Source organism: Pipistrellus kuhlii, unplaced genomic scaffold (assembly GCF_014108245.1).
Source record: "Pipistrellus kuhlii isolate mPipKuh1 unplaced genomic scaffold, mPipKuh1.p scaffold_m20_p_2, whole genome shotgun sequence".
Lineage (NCBI taxonomy): Eukaryota > Metazoa > Chordata > Mammalia > Chiroptera > Vespertilionidae > Pipistrellus > Pipistrellus kuhlii.
Window position 1 is genome coordinate 122,529,505 of NW_023425515.1, and position 18,195 is coordinate 122,547,699.

Here is an 18,195-nt window from a genome sequence, read left to right on the forward strand (position 1 = left end):
ACTCATATTGATAGTTACAAAACAGGTTCTTGAATAATTAGTGCCGTGTAACTAACTGGATACCTTGAAGACTTCTACAATGAGCAGACATAGTATTTTAAATATTCTCTCTCTGGATTCCACATCTTGTGATGTATAATGGGGTATTCATACTAGATTAGGGACATTGCATGAGTCTGCACTAGGACCCTTAAAGAAACAAGAGGGTATATTGATAACATATCTGTATCTATATAATCATGTATTTAATCTTTTATGAGACCTTTGACTAGAAATTAGTTCTTCATTAAATAATGTTCTCCAAAATCCTTTAAGGACCTTTTTATACGTTGTTTCATGGACACAGTGAAGTATAAAATTAGTGTTTTTAATAAGAAGGCCTAATATTGGTGAACAGAGGACTGAGAACTAGGAGCCCTCTAAGTGCATGGCACATAAAATGGATGCAGGCTGCCTCTGAGTTCTCTCCGGGTCCCTCAGCTGTATGTGCAGGCTCTATTGAAGGGCCCCACAGACCTCATTGGAAGGCAATGGGGAAAAATCCTTTACTGGGCAGGTAGGAATGAAAGGGGAAAAAAGAGCAAAGTATGTGTTAAAAATCTCTGTTTAAATATATATTTAAGATTGTTTCAGCATATTTTGTTTTGGCCTTTTATAAGAGAACTAGAGGCACAAGGGTGGGGAGGGGGGGTCCCTCAGCCAAGCCTGCAACCTCTCACAACCCGGGACCCCTTAGGGGTTGTCTGCCTGCTGGCTTAGGAGTGGGCCTAAGCTGGCAGTCGGACATCCCTCTTGCAGTTCAAGATCCCTCGCTCCTTACTGCCCGCTTGTTCGTTGCTCCTTAGCCCTGCTATAGAGGCAAATAGGCTCCCATTACCGCCTCTATGCTCTGCAGCTGTGAGATCAGCTTCTGGCAGAGTAATGCTCCCTCTTTGGGTGCAAATTGACCACTAGGGGGCAGCTTCTGCATTGAACGTTTGTCCCCTGATGGTCATGCACATCATAGCGACTGGACTTTCCACTGTAATTGTCACTTAGGCTTTTATTATATAGTTTATTGTAATGATTCTTGGACTGGTCAAGCTTCCTTTGAGATGTTTTTTGTAAATGATTATTTTTCATTAGTTATTATTAATGTATTCATTCTGTCAATATCTCCAGAGTGCTAGAAGCTATCTTAAGTCTTGGGTTCTAATGATGAACATGATTTACACAATCCTTACCTTCATGGTAATTTTATGAATAACCAAACAGTATAGTCTTTTATTTTAGAAAGTAAGAAGTAATCAAATTTGAGATAAAAAGGTATTTTTTGTTTAAATAAATTTTTCCTTTAAAAAGCTGCCTCTATGCAATGCCATAATATCATATAATTTTTGGATTAAAAGGATCATTTATTTTTATAGTACATATTTATGATATGCTATTATTAATAAGCAGTGCTACAGTCTCAGCTAATATTACAGTAGTCAAGGAGAAATACTTGACTACTGGTGTCTGCTCTCTTTCCTGGAGGAGGGGGCTATATACCTTTGTGTTGACTTTGTACTTTAATCTCTGAGCGTTGCTTGCCTCTTTGTAATGTCTGCATTCTGGAGAAAGTCTTACTGTAAGTTCCTGGTATTCACAACACTTTGTTGCATCTGCCATGTGCAGGTACTGTAGAGAAGTAGCTAATAGGAGAGGAAGAATGGAAGGAAGTTTTCAATTAATTTTTTTTTCTCTCTCTCACTTTGTAAACAAATTACCAAAGCTCCAGAGAGCAGAGGGCACACAGACAGTGACAGAGGCAGGCTGACCAGACGAGTCACCTTTCTATCTCACCCTTCCTTGTGTTCGGAGCATTACAGTATTCTTTTGAAATGGAAAGTGTCTACCTTCATAAAAGGAAGGTCTTTGTCTCTTTCATTCACATCATGCCTGAAATGTAGTAGATTCTCAATATATGTTCGTGAAGGAATTAATAAATGAATAAAATAAAGGCTATTTTTCACAATTAAGTACAGCTTACAGGATATGATGAAAAGTCAATTGATCCAGACTTGCCAGTAAGATACACAATCAAAAGGCATGTAGAGTTTGAATTTTTTATTGGCTTTACTGATCTTTACCATTAGTACTAGTATCTTATTAGTTACCTGAACCTCTTTCTGCTGCCTGAATCTCTAGGTTAGAGCATCCAGGATCACAGTGAAGTTCCATGCAATCAGAAGTCATTCATTTGACCAGCAGGCAGTTGACCATGTGCCACGAGGTTTCAGGGGAATTTCCTACAAATAGATTCTTATTAAAAAACAATCACATGTGTTAGAGAGGAGAGTCCAAAGGATGGTTTAATTTATGTCTTGTACCCTGGCCCACAGCCTCTTTTCACAGCTGGACCAACAGGGCAGTAAATAAATGAAATCCCAGAATGGAGTAGGTTGCCTATGAAAAGAAGACTGTTGTCTGGCTAGAGAGAACTGCTGACAAATAGGGCAGAGAGTTGAGAAAGAAAAGATGACTCAGTTTCCTTGGAACACCTATGCTGGCACTTGAAGAATCTGTGTTTTAATTTTACTGCTCTTATTCCATGATCCCAAATTAAGTATTTCTTGGCATATGTGCTTAAGAGAAAGGTTCCAGCATGTCCCATTTACCGCAGAATATTCCAGGTTTATTTCAGCACAATTTACAGAAGCCAAAGAATGTTTGGGGTTTCTAATGTAGGCAGTTAAAGTATGACCTATTATTTCTGTGCATAAGTTAGCTGAAAATAGACACCATAACATCTATTTCAGCAAGAAAATATATTTTCCCAATAATGAGGTACAATTATACTCAAAGGCGACTGGACTTGATTTTCACAAGTAATAACTTAGCATGCATTCAAGCATTCTTCAAGAGCCCGAAGCAATTTGGACTTGAGGCAAGACATCTGTCTAGATAAATGAGTGATGTAAGTTCTGATTCTAGGCAAATAATTAACTTGTTTGAAAACCTTAATACTTCTTTAATAGAATAAGCCTGGTTTAAGTGTCAGAAGACATAATCTCCCATGTCTTTTCTGCTAGGAACATTCTATTTGACTTTATGTGTCCAAGTCTTAGTTTCCTTATTTATAAAATGTAAATAATAACCACAACAAAGCTACCTAATATGGGTTGAATTATAATCCTCAAAAATATATTGACACCTTAAACTGGTGACTGTGACCATTTTTGATAATAGGGTTTTTGAAGATGTGATCAAGTTAAGAGGTCATTAAGGTGGACTCTACTTGAATTTGACTGCTTTCCTTATAAGAAGAGGAAAATTGGGACACAGACACAGGGAAAAGGCCATGTGACTATAAAGACTGAAGTAGAGTATCTGTGGACGAAGAACAGCAAAGATCAGAGCCCGCCACCAGAAGCTAGAAAGACACAGAGAAAGATCCTACCCACAGTCTCAGTGGGAGCATGGACTGGAGGACACTTTAATTCTGGACTTCTGGCTTCCATAACTATGAAAGTATAAATTGTTTGCTTTTAAAAATATTTTTATTAATATCAGAGAAGAAGAGAGAGGGAAAGAGAGATAGAAACATCAATGATGAGAGAGAATCATCGATTGACTGCCTCCTGCACACTCTTTTTAGCATTCCTTACTGGAGAGTAAGCCCATACTTGGCTATTTGCACTGACTGGGAATCAAACCATAACCTCCTAGTTCATAGGTCTCATAGGTCGATGCTCAACTACGGAGCAACACCAGCCATGCTAAATCCTGTTGTTTTAAGCCACCCAATTTTTAGTAATTTGTAATAGTAGTTTTAGGAAACAAATACATTACCTAAATCCCATGATTTTATAAAGTAAAAAATTGATAATATATGTGAAAAATGTTCCGATATCCATTACATCACGATGAATTGCTATAGAAATATAAAGATTACTTTAACTCTTAAGTCTGGAGATATATTTAAATATACATTTCTAAAACAGTATTAAAGAGAAGCTAAATTTAAAACTGTTAGAAATGCTTTTGATTATTAAAAAATAGTTCATAACAAGATTTTAGTTTTAAAAATTATCTCCAGTACAACCCTTAAAATTCAACTGTTCATAAACATTCTTGAACAAAGATTTTCTGACTTTTTCATTTTTATGTGTTTAAGTAATTTATTTGCCTGGATACAGGAGTTTTTTCAAGGAAGCTCAAGATCTTATTCATTATACTTAGAGTGTTGGTTTTCCCACAGCCTACCTAATAACTAAAAATAAAAACATAAGCAAAACTTAACAAATGAGGTGTAGCCACAAAAATCCCTTGGTAGGTCAGGTGCTCCTTTCCTGAAACAATGGTAGAAGTGAAATATAACCATATTGTAATCATTTTCCAATGACCTCTGTTAATCTAAAAGAATGGTTAGTCCAAAATGGCACATCCATGATATCAAAAATTACATTGGGCTTTAGAGAGAATTGTGGTATATTTCCCCCTCTATGTGTATGAAAGAGAAGGTTATTGCTTTTATATCTATTATTATGGTTAGTAGTTTCTCTTTATTTTTTAGGATTTCCTTGAACTTGAATTGATCTGAGCAGGAGACAAGAAGGAGTTAAATGTATCAGACTGAAAACTCAGAAACTTTAGAGGTCACCTGGTTTAAATCCTCTCATTTTACAGATAAGGGAAGCAGAGCATAGCTGTTCAGTGACCTGTTGAAGGTTGTATAGGGATTTGGTGACAGAATAGAATTCCATTTGCCTGACTTTAAGTCTGATGCTTGCTTCTCTAAAACCATAATGTCTTACAGACTTGGTATTAGTTATTGGATCTCTCACTAGCCATGTGACCTTGGATAAATCTTTCAAATTCTCTTACTATGCCTTTTCTAGTTTATAAAATGGGAATGAAAACCAGGCTATTGAAAGTTGGAATGCAGCCAAGAGAGAAATACCTGGGCCACAGATTAGTATCCAAGCTGAAAAAGGCTCAGCTTCAGCTTCCCACTGCCCAATTCCATGCCACATTCATTACTACGTGTTCTTCTGTCTCAAACATGGCTTTCTGACCATTCATTTTTGACCCTCAAAAACTTGCACAGGACCTTTCTGTCTGTACTTGTGGTCCCTGAGGTTGTTTCTGTGTATAATTCTACTCCAGTTGCCTGGTTATTGGACTATATATCTTTGACTGCAGGAACTATATTATATTCATTATTATATCTTGGTACTTAAGACAGTTCTCTAGTCTGGCCAGTTCCATTGTTGAGCCTTGACCCATGAACCAAGAGGTGACTGGTTTGATTCCCAGGAAGGGCACATTCCCGGGTTGTAGGCATGATCTCCAATAGGGGACATGCAAGAGGTAGCCAATTGATCTTTCTCTCTCATTGATGTTTCTATTTCACTATCCCTCTCTCTTTCTAAATCAATAAAAACATATTTTAAAAAAGACAGTACTCTAATACTCAAAATAATTGGCCAACGAATGAATTATTTTGTGCACAACTATTTGGGGGAGATGCTTTAGAGGTACACATTTTCATGGAAGGAATCCCATCTTTTCCACAGCTGTTGCCAGTGTAAAGATTAGATTAGCTCTCATGCATTGTACATGATTTTTTTTTACCTTTATGATTAAATTTTGCTTATAATACTGATAAAGTGAATTTACTTGTATTGCCTGAACCCAAATTGCCTAAGGGTGGAAGCAGATTAGGAAACCAGAGAAACTATAATTTACCAAAGAAAATTCAGTTTAGAATCACATCTTTACTGAGAATAAACCACACTGTACTCAATTGTTTATAAATAAACTGAGGGTTTCTGATGTGTGAGAGGCAGTTGCAGAACAGTTGTCAAATTTCTTGGATCTGTGTCCGTGCTTCAGTGTTCCTATTCATAAGGTAGAGATGACCATATCTACTTTATAAAATTTGTGTGAAGAACCAATAAGAAAATGTTCATGAACGTACTTGGTAAATGGTGGAGTGGGACATGACTGTGAGATCCAGTACTAGACTAGAGAGCAATCACTGCTTGCAGAACCAGAAAATAGAGGAACTGGGCATTTAATCTTTTTAGAAACTGGGAAGCTGTTGACAGTGTGCTAGGGTTTGCACAGAAACTGATGCTCAGTGATTGTAGGGCTGCTGACTTTGGAGCTCAGGATGAAGAGGGTCTGAAAGAGACTAGGAAGATCAGGGCAGGAATAAGCATTTACTGCTGGAACATTGAAGGCTAACAGTGGAGATATAATTGAATAGCTGTGCTTTTTCTCTAATTCTAGAGCTCAGCTCTAATGTGATTTCCAAAAGATAAAAGTATGAAATTCTCAAATTATTTATTTTCAATGAATCTTTCATCTGGGTGGTTCCTGAGCTGTAAAACTGGGTACACCCAGGATACCCATAGTTGAAGGAGATAATACCAACCTCACTTGCCTGAGAAGTTTAATTTGACTTAGCATTGTGTACAGAGTTCTTCCTAAGGTGCCATAAATAGAGCTAAGGCCCCTGTACTTTACAGAGGTAATAAATATTTTTAACTATTGGTAACTCATATTCAGAGAGTGATACCATTTAATCAAATTTACAACCTTACCACCTCACACAGAAACAGAATCCCTTCTATCTTTCACACCACTCTTCCAAGGATACTCAGTCCTTTTTTTTAAATTATTATTATTGTTTAAAGTATTACACGTTTCCTTTTTCCCCATTGACCCTCCCTGGCCATTCCCACCCTCCAGGACAAGCCCTCATTGCTCCAGGGTCTGAGTCCATTGGTTATACTAATATGCATGCATACAAGTCCTTTGGTTGATCTCTTACTCTCCCCCCATCTTTCCCCTGCCTTCTCTCTGAGGTTTGATGGTCTCTTCCATGTTTCTTTGTCTCTGGATCTATTTTTGTTCATCAGTTTATGTTGTTCATTATATTCCACAAATGAGTGAGATCATATGACATTTATTTTTCTCTGCCTGGCTTATTTCACTTAGCATAATGCTCTCCAGGCCTATCTATGCTGTTGCAAATGGTAAAAGTTTCTTCTTTTTTATAGCAGTCTAGTATTCCATTGTGTAGATGTACCATAGTTTTTTAATCCACTCCTCTGCTAATGGACACTTAAGCTGTATCCAAATCTTAGCTATTGTAAATTTTGCTGCTATGAACATAGGGATGCATATATCCTTCCTGATTGGTATTTCTGATTTCTTAGGATATATTTCTAGAAGTGGGATTACTAGGTCAAATGGGAGTCCCATTTTTAAAAAAAATCAACAAAACAACAAGAAAGCACAATGCATGGGAGAATATATTTGCCAATGTTATCTCTGATAAAGGTTTAATCTTCAAAATTTATAGGGAACTCATACAACTTAACAAAAGAAAGATAAACAACCCAATCAAAAAATGGGCAAAGGACCTAAATATATACTTTTCAAAAGAGGTCATACATAAGGACAAGAGACATAAGAAAACATGTTCAAAGTCACTAATCATCTGAGAGATGCAAATCAAAACAACAATGAGGTACCATCTCACATCTGTCAGAATGGCTATCATCAACAAATCAACAAAGTGCTAGTGAGCATATGGAGAAAAAGGAACTCTCCTGCACTGCTGTTGGAAATGCAGACTGGTGCAGCAACTGTGGAGAACAGTATGGAGTATCCTGAGTCCTTTTGATCTAATCTCCCTTCTAGTGTTCTTAAGTTTAACCCACTGCCATCATCACCAAAAACATACTTGGCATAAAACACTATGGGTACTTGGCTTATTTAGGCAGTGATATAGAGCTTCCTGTCAGTGGGGAGGCTACACAATGTAGGACCAAATGCAACTCATCCTTTGAAAAGGATTTTCCTTTGTCTTCACATTCCTCAGATGCTAACTCATGCTAAGCAGGTAAAGTCCCATCAGGATTGAGAAAGGACATAAATTCTTGTTGGGCTATTACCCTTTTTTATGTAGGCTTCTATCTCCAATATCTCCCTTGTTGAAGAACTTACATTACCCATCTGTCTTAAATTTAAAGGAATATTTATGAACAATATGCTTTTCTGATCCTTGAAGCAAATGTATCATCAGTAAACCCACATTCTTGTTCAAGTAGCAAGAGCAGAGTTAGTATTACAGTGTGGCTGACATAATTTGTAAACCTTCAGCTGCTCAATGTCTTAGAAAACTTATGTCCTTTGTACCTATTGAGAAATATTCACTTGATAGAAGTTTATAAGAGAGTGAGGTGGGAAGCAGAGAGAATAATTTGCCCATACGTAGAATTATAAGGGTGATTGTGGTTGTTTTGCTCCCTACAGAATGATACCTTGGAGGAAGTTCAAAAAATGCTATCCCTCAGCAGTAATTGTAGTTCCCAGCCATAGGCACAGAGAATGGAAGATGCTGTGAGATGTGAGAAAATCAATCTACTGAGAAATCTGCCACTGAAACTTGCTTTTGGTTTATAAGGTCACCAGGAGGATTTTCTTTGTTTTTGCACTAATCTCTTATTCTTTAGAGAAAATGAAAGTTCATGGAAGGTTTCCACTATATAAAAACTAATATTTTAAATTTTTATTCTTTTTACAGAAACTCAGTGAATATTTTAGAACCAAAAGAGAACCCTTTGTTTCTCTTCCCCCATCCTGTTTTTTGTTTGTTTATTTAGAAAAAATCACTCAGGTTTCATTATAAAGACTCCTTTAAATTTTCTCTCTCCATATATTTGACCAATCATTATATAGAGACATTTCTTTCTAAGTTGAAACATTGTATATTTCAGAAAATTTTTTGAATGTTGCATGTGATTTAATGATTTCAGTTATGACTTAATATTTCAGTAATGTCATTATTCTCCAAATCTTCCATAAGTACAATTTAATTTGTCAGAATTTACTTACTAGCCATGTGCCTAAGCATAAGGGAAACACTTGGTCTGTTTAGCAAACCTTCTGTCAGAGCACAAATGCAAGGAGATTGTAGCTGTTGATTAGCGTTTCAGTGTGGGTAGGATATGCCATATGATTCAAGGTGGCTCCTGACAACTAAGTCAGCAAAGGATTTTGTTTTGCATAATTCTGCTTAATAAGAAATAGTTTTGATAAATAATCTTGTTTTGGGTGTATTAAACTATTGATTTACCAATACTGCTCCTATCTTGACCCAAGGGGACACTGTTGATGCCACTTAGAATATTACAAACTCTCTGCCATATGCATGTTGTCTAGCCCATGCTTCAACCCTATCACCTTTCAGCAGATTGCTTTAGACAAGAGATCTCATGGGCAAGGAATCTGCAATGCATATAAGCTTGCTTGCTGATTTAATACAAGAGAGTCCTAGACATTGACCTTGTCTTGAGTTATCCTAACTTGGCAGGGCTGTAACACTGCAAAGACCTGCAAATCCCTTTTTAACAAGGCTACCTGAACCAAATGGCCCCAGTCCAAATACATGAAAATTTAAAGATGTCCAAAAGATCAGTGGCTTACAGTATTAAAGAGTAGGGACACTGACACTGCACTTGACTCGGTTCTACTTATTTATCCAGTCAAAGATTCTGTCTCCAAGCATAATAGCTGCTCTGTTATCACTTTATAAATTGCTGCGCATATTATTTTAGTAATGAACTGGAATAACACATTCTGTTTGAAAATGTTAAAGATACCAAATGCCCCACTAAAATCCCCAGATGTTCAATTATTTGGAAGAAATTACTTCTCCTCTAAGCAGGTTATATTTTTAATTTTTCAGAAACACACACACACACACACACACACACACACACACACACACACACCAGCAGCAGGCAGGATAGATATTCTAATGTTCATGGAGCCCATGGTCCGTGAAGCCCCCACAGGTATTTCAGGCCAGCCAAGGTGGTTCTCAAGGCAAGAGGCAGGCCAAGAACGGAATGCAGGTGCTCACAATTCTGCTTACGAGTCCTTCTTTCATCAGAAAAAGAAAATCCTATAATTTTCCAGGGTGAGAGAGAAATTGGCAATACCCATAAACTTGGCACTAAGTAAATCTAATTTGGCAAGATCTATAGGGTACTTAGGGCAGAAATTATCTATGTGCACATTATGTGCCGTATCTAAAATGGCAGCCTAATGGCACTCTTTGCTACTCTAACAATTGTGTCTTGAGCACAGTGCTTTGGGAGTTTTACATAGAGAGTTTCCCCTTAGTAAGCACTTCACTCACTACATTATGATTTGTTGAAAGGATAAGTTGTCTAAACTATAGGGAAGAAAAAAAAATATATATATATATAAATATTTATATATATATATATATATATATATATATATATATATATGTATATATTGTATGTATGGTCTAAACTGCACACTCCTGGCAAGAAGCAAAAAATAAAATAAAAAAAGTTAATGGGTGCAAAAAAAGAACTAAAGAAAGGCAAGAGCAAGGTTATTAGATGAAGAAACCTTGTGGTAAGCTGCTATTTTGTTTGCTCTGATGTCATTCTTTAGCTGAGCTCCAGTTTCCTCATTGTAACATGATCACATCTCAGTAGCTGGTTTATTAGTGTATGTATAGCCTAATTTTTGTAAGTATGGTTAAACCAGAATGAACATATAGATAACTTTTAACTTTACAATTCTGTACTTACATTTTGTACATTTATTTAATCTATTAGAGTTCCCAGATTTAAGCATGCCCATATTATTATAAAGGCAGAATAAAGACAGATAATTGTGGGGTTTTAAAGAGTTGTTGTTTGTGTGTGTGTGTGTGTGTGTGTGTGTGTGTGAAAAAGGTGTTTGGTGATGTGTTGATGGTTGAGTGCAAATGAAGAAGAGAATGTGCTTTCAGTTTGTGCTGGCAAGTATTCCACCAAAATGAAATAAAGGTGTAGCTGGTTCACTCAATAATCTGGACTCTGTAGAATACAAATATAAAACAATGTAATTTTCCTTTCAAATTGTGTCTTCAGCTCCTTTAAGCACTCTTTATAGATTAGTTCTTTTTCTGCCCCTGGATGAACCCTTAGGGAGGTCTTAACTTTTAAAGGATAAACAAATGGTCCCTTGTTTGAAGATTAAAACCTCAGTCTGATCTAATAATCACACAACTCCAGTCCAGACCAGAATATTAATTAAGACTTCAACTGTACATCCAAGTAAATCTTCCTTTGCCAAATTTGGGCCTGGCCCAGGCATGAGATCCTAGAAAACAGGGAAAGGTCAGGGGTCATTTCTTTAATACTTCCTAGCTGTAGTTTTTAACCCCTCTGGCTTTGGAGGGGATAATGAGGGAATTAATAGGGAAGGGCAGTCTTCTATACCTAGTACCTCTCTGATATTTGGTTGGTGCCACCTAGCCTTGGCAGATGTCCAAAAGAGAGTCTATTTTTTGGGCAATGTTATGGATGCTAAGGGATTCACTGCCTTTCTTGCAAGTAGGCATCATTAACCCTTCAGATACTGTGCTTCTTGCAATTCAGCCCCCACAGAGACAGAAATTAGACACATTGATGAGCAAGGAGGTGGAGAAAAGTTTAGAACTAGGGTTAGGGTTAGGCAAGAGCAAGGAAACTGAATGTGCCCTGGAGTTCCTCATCAATTTCTTAGCCTAAAAGAAGTCTGTTCTAAGGGAGGGAACATTTTTTTTTTTCCATTGTGGTAAGGACATTTAGCCTGAGACCAACACTCTTGATGAATTTTCAAATGCAAAATGCACTATTGTTAACTATGAGCATTAGGTTGTAGATCCTTAGAAGACATTCATTTTGAATAATCAAAACTTTTACATCAGATAAGCATTCAGTTTTAATTATTTCTCTGAGTGAGACTAAGATACTTAGCCTGAACAATTTTTTTTTAATGCTCAAGCTAAGAGACAAGTTGTGTCTAGAAGTACCTGTAAAGTACTTGTCATATTTCACATTTTCCTTTGAGTCAAAAGGAAGAGTTGCATTTTGTATCCTATTTTAACTGTAAAACCACTACACCACATAGATTAAGGCTCAAAAGGAGCATCTTAAAGTTTGAAAACCCTCTTTCCCATATCCTTAATCACATATCACCATTAATGATGCTATTACTATTTCTGTAAAATAAATCATTTTTGTGCTTTCTCTTAAGCTAAGACCATTTCTCTGTGAATTGTCAATGGCCACTGAGGAATGACATAAAGGATCCCAGGATATATGAATTTGTAAGAAATATTCTGAAAAGAGATCAGGCCCATCAGAGGGCTGGTTCTACAGCTCCTTTCTCCTCCTGTCATGTGCTAGGATGACTTGGAAATGAGTAGCTGCAATGAGACAGCACATTGTTTGAATGCCTTGGAAAAGGCACATTTCTAATAATAACACTGGGACTAATGACTTTCTCATTAATTAATGAAAGTGACAGTAGTTGAATATTATTCAAATAACATGAATACAAATAAAAACACACCCGGGCTTTCTTGTCACATTGCTGTGCTGAATGGTACAGACTGTTAAATAGTTGGGCGTCAGCCAACAGAATACCTGGAGTGCTTCATCACTAATAATACCTAATAGTTTGCTAGACGGTTTCCGAATAAATGTGAACTATTGCATTATAGCTTTAGGCAAAGGAAGTGAAGTAAAAGCTAGATGTCTATATTTATGGAAAAAAGCTTCTCCTATATTTTGCACATAACTATAAAGCTTTAATTGTTGAGTATTTTTTTGAAACTTTACTGCTGGGATCCCTAGAAGCTTTCATTGCTGAGTATTTTTTTTTTTAACTTTAATGTTGGAATCCCTAGATATTTATCAAAGCCCCATGAATTGTTTCCAGACTAATCTCAGAGAGCAGGGTAAGACCCTAAATTACACAACTGTTTTAAATTTCTGAGGATATGATTTCTATAGATACCTGAGCTTTGCTTAGATATGGTGTGCTAGTATATCAATATGCACAAATGGCTTGTGATTGCAAAAATTTTTGCAAAATTCTTTTAATAATTAGCTGAGTCTCAATAGTATTAAGTAGTAATTAAGTTAATGATTGCATTTTAATTATACTTTGATCCTTTTCAGTATATATCTCTTCAACCAGGCACATTTTGACTCCACTTTGCAGATAAGTTTATAGACCCCTCCAACCTAAGGTGTTTTAGAGCAGCTATTCTTAACCTCAATACTACTGCTATTTGGGGCAAGGTCATTCTTGCTGTGGGTGGCTGTCCTATGCATTGCAGGGTGTTTTGCAGTGTCCCTGGATTCTATCCACTAGATGTCAGTCAGTAACAACTCTTCCCCAGTTGTGACAACCAAAAATATCTCCAGACTTAGCCAAATGTCCCCTAGGGGCCCAAACCACTCCTATCCCCCTAAATGTAGGACCACTGCCTTAGAGAGAAGGTCCTCTCTCACATTCAAGATCCCTGCATAGAGCACCTGTGACTCACCTATGGTAGCAGGTCAGGAAATAAGCTAATGGGCCTGTGCTAGAATCAAAATTTCAACCATTAAATGTCAGTGATGCCAATTTTCAGAAAGATGTACTTTAATGGACTCATTGAGAAGGGAGATATGGTTTCAACCTTTGAATAGGCAATGACATTTCTGAAAGAGCAGGTGCATTTTAATAACATGCTTAGTAGTTTTGAATAACTACTAATCCCGATATTAATACTAATATTTTAATGATTAAGATAGTACTATTAGTAAACTCAGTGAGATGCATGAGTATCAATCAATTTTTTATTATAAGAAATATAAAATATTATACAGGATAAAATGATACTACTAAAAATTTTATTCAAGGGTGAAAAAAATTTAACAGCTACAAGAATACAGTTCGGGGATAGGAAGAGAATAACAGAGCACAGTGACAAAATAAATGAGTTCAGGAGAGAGTGGTCTAAAATGACCTTTTTCTCAAAGTCCCAAGTAAGAACCATGGCTCACAGATTAGTCCTGGGAAGTTGAGAGTTGAGAATGTAGTTTCAAACCCCCCTCTTATTGATGAAAGAACATTTGATGCGTGTCTATGAGCATATTGCCTATGCTCTCTAATTTGTTAATCTTTCCCACAAGCTCAGAACATTCAGAATTGCTTTTTTTCTTCAAAATAACGGTAGGTGAAGAAACTAGCATGTCTGGAAATCCTATGACTAACACCAAAATGAATAAAACTGAAAATATACCCAAATGATAAAGTATTCTGATCACTTCCCTGTCCTATCCTCAAAAGCAGTGAGAATCTTCCCAGGCTTTGCAGTGATCACCTAAGCACTCTGAGTTTTTTATTCATGATTAGGAAATACCACTAATATATTTAGCAACAAGGAATATGTTTAATTTTAAAAAAACATTTTCCTTCTTTAACAATAAAGCTGCTTCTCTCTGCCTCTCTCTCTCTCTCTCTCTCTCTCTCTCTCTCTCTCTCTCTCTCTCTAATATATTTTATTGATTTTTACAGAGAGGAAGGGAGAGAGACAGAGAGCTAGAAACGTCAATAAGAGAGAAACATCGACCAGCTGCCTCTGGCACACCCCTACTGGGGATGTGCCCGCAACCAATGTACATGCCCCTGACCAGAATCAAACCCGGGACCTTTCAGTCCGCAGACCGACGCTCTACCACTGAGCCAAACCGATTTCGGCAGAAGCTGCTTCTCTTTAATAAAAAAAATTAAATTGTCCCAAAAGCATGTTTACAAAGGGATTCATTTATTTTCCTCTGAAGCATTTCTGACAATTTTTTTTTTCCTAATAATAGCTCATTAACTTGAAGGCATTCTTATCAGAGCTTTGTCTTAGCCCTGCATAGATTCTTTCAGGGCTCTCTGCAAACTATCCACAGACTATATCAGACCCCCACAAAGTTATTAGGGCTGTAAGAATTGCTTATGCAATGCGAATAGAAATACTTCATGGGCTGAGATTATAAATCAGTGTTACGCAACTCGCCCTTTAAAAATTATTCAAGAGGCTGGTATTTTATTTTCGCATGAAAATTTCATACACATACATTTCAATGTTATAGGACCAGGACCATGAAAATCTTGAAACTCAATTTCAAGCAAGGAGTGTGGTTTAATGGGAAAAGGCATTAAATTTATCATGGGTCAGGGGACACGAATACAAGTGCCATTTCCCGTGCATTTGCTGAGTGTAGTGGGAAGGGTGCTGCCATGTTGTACAACTGGAGGCTTATTTTCCCATTTTGATTGTCACGAAAAACTTGCCCTGTGAGGTACTTGAGTTAACAGTGCTCACTCTCCAAGACTTTGTGTTAGGCTAGTCCTTCCAGGTCTCCTTGTGGATCCTTGACATAGAATATAGTCTCAGCACCAACTAAACTATTTTATTTTTTTAATTTTTAATTTTGAAAAATATTTTCCACTTATAGAAAAGTTGCAAACATAGTACAAAACACTCTCATATATCCCTCACCATGGATATACCAGATATTGACATTTACTTTGTCATCTTCTCCTTTTCTTTCTCCCCCTATTCTCATGTGTGTATATACACATGTAAATGCCAAGATATGCACTATTTTTCTGAACCATTTGATAGTAAGTTGCATACATGATATTCTTTACCACCAAATATCTCAGTGTATACTAGCTAAGAAAGAAACATGTTCCATGACATAATCATATTGCAATTATGAAAAGCATAAGTTAATATTATAAATACTAATAACTAATATACATTTTATTCAAATTTCAATCAGTGTCCGAGTTAAGTCTTTTACAGAAAAAATTGTGATCAGGATGCAAGTATGGGCTGCATACAGTTACTCCATCTTATCTACTTTATTCTGGAACAGTTCCTTGATTTTTTCTTGTCTTTCATAGCCTTGATATATTTTGAGAGTACAAACCAGTGATTTTGTATAATATTTCTCAATATGTGTTTGTCTAATGTTTCTTTATTATTAGATTTAGATTTAAAATTAGATTACCTATTTTTTGCAGGATTATCATGTCAGTGATACTGTGTTCTCAGTGCACTGTATCAGGAAACACAGAATGTAATTTCAAACCATTATTGGTGATGATCACTTTGATCACTTGCTTAATATGGTGTTTAGCAGGTTTCTCCACTTTAAAATTACTATTTTTTTTTAATCTCATTAATAAGTATACTTTGAAGCTATGTAAAATATTCTGTTCCTTATCAAACTTTCACCCACTGGTGAAAAGTTTGGTTTTAGTATCCATTAATGATTCTTGTCTGAAGCAATTATTAGTGCAAGAGTTGCCAAATGATGATTTTCTAACTCCAGAAGTATATTTTCATTTATTAATACTGAATACTATTTTCCCATAAAAGGAACTTAGATTGTTAAAGAATGACCAGTACCAGAGTTGGGGCTGGGAAAATGCAAAATAAGCTTGAACTGTCTTATGACATAAGAAAGCATGGTGGTTTTCTAAAAATAATAGGAACTTGACAAAATGATACCACCACAAGTCTGAAGGGACTCTATTAGCTAAATCTTGAACTATTAGAGCACCAAACATAATGTAATGGGCTCTAACACATTGAATAAAATAGAAATAATAATATAAGAATTCATGAGTCCATCCTGAATGAATGAAACAACTGCAAAAAGAAAGTTCCTTCTTTGAGTAGAATGACAATTTTCCTTTTAAAGAACCAGTGTTTGATAGGAGGGTGTTATCACCAAAATTCTAGTCAGTAAGCCAGAACTTCATTACCTCCTCAAAAGAAATGTCCACCCATGCTTGGTGGGAGAGATACAGAGGCTTAAGGGTCTCCTCCAGAGGTGAAAAGGAACCCAGCTGCCATCAGTAGATGGGTGCATGACACAGCAAAATTCTGCAGGATTATTTTAATGGTCAGACTAAGACTCTAGTTTTGTTCCCCCAGTGAGAACTACTGCTAAATATGTTTTATAAAACCCCAGTGTGGCTCAATGTGCTTGAGCTTTGAGCCATGAATCAAGAGCTCCCCTGTGTGATTTCTGGTCATGGTACTTTCCCGGGCTGTGGGCTCCATCCCCAGTAGAGAGAGTGCAGGAGGCAGCCAATCAATGATTCTCTCTCATTGATGATTCTCTCTCTCTCCCTTGCTCTCTCTCCAAAATCAATTTAAAAAATTAAAAACAACAACAAAAGCAATCCCAAGCTATAATTTAAAAAGACCTCATAGATGCCTCCTTCCCTGGGACTGGTTAAAATGTCACCACTAGTCAGAACTCTAGCCCTGACTTAGTGTTTGCTGCTAACAGGTCTATCTCAAACACTTTGGGAGTTAGGTAGAAGGCACACCCATTACATGTCCATATATACACCGAGTGGCCAGATTATTATGACCACCACATCAGTACTTCATTGGGCCACATTTTGCCTTCAGTACTGTGGTGATTCTTCTTGGCATTGACTCTACGATTGTTGAAAGGTGATGCAAGGAATCTGACACCATGCCTGATGAATAGCACTGTCCAGTTCTGTGATATTTGATGGTTGTGGAACCAGCTGCCTGATGGCTCTTTTAACTTTGTCCCACAAATGCTCAATTGGATTGAGATCTGGTGATTGTGGGGACCACCTAAACAAGGTGAAGTCTCCCTCATGCTCTTGAAACCACTCTTGCACAATATGAGCATCGTGGCAGGGCCCATTTTCTTGTTGGAAAAAGCCATCTCCATTAGGATATGCCATCAACATTATAGGATGAACTTGGTCAGCAACGATACTTAGGTATGTTGTGCTATTCAGATGTTGTTCCACACGAATTAAAGGGGCCCAAATAATGCCAGAAAAAAAACAATGCCAGTTTTAAGAGTTGTACTCATGCCAAAACTGGTTTGGCTCAGTGGTAGAGCGTTGGTCTGTGGACTGAAAGGTCCCAGGTTCGATTTCGGTCAGGGGCATTTACTTTGGTTGCGGGCACATCCCTGGTAGGGGGTGTGCAAGAGGCAGTTGGTCGATGTTCTTCTCTCATCGACATTTCTAGCTCTCTATTTCTCTCCCTTCCTCTCTGTAAAAAAATCAATAAAATATATTTAAAAAAAAAGAGTTGTACTCATGCATGTGGAGTGCATGCTTTCATGCTATTTTTATAAAATCCTCACTCTGCCATCTGCATGATTCATCAGACCACATGACATTTTACCAATGCTCGACTGTTCAATCCTTGTGTTCCTGTGCAAATTGGTGATGTTTTATCTTGGTAACTGCAGACAGCAAAGGTGTTCAAACAGGCCTTTGGCTTCCATATCCCATACAACGCAGTGT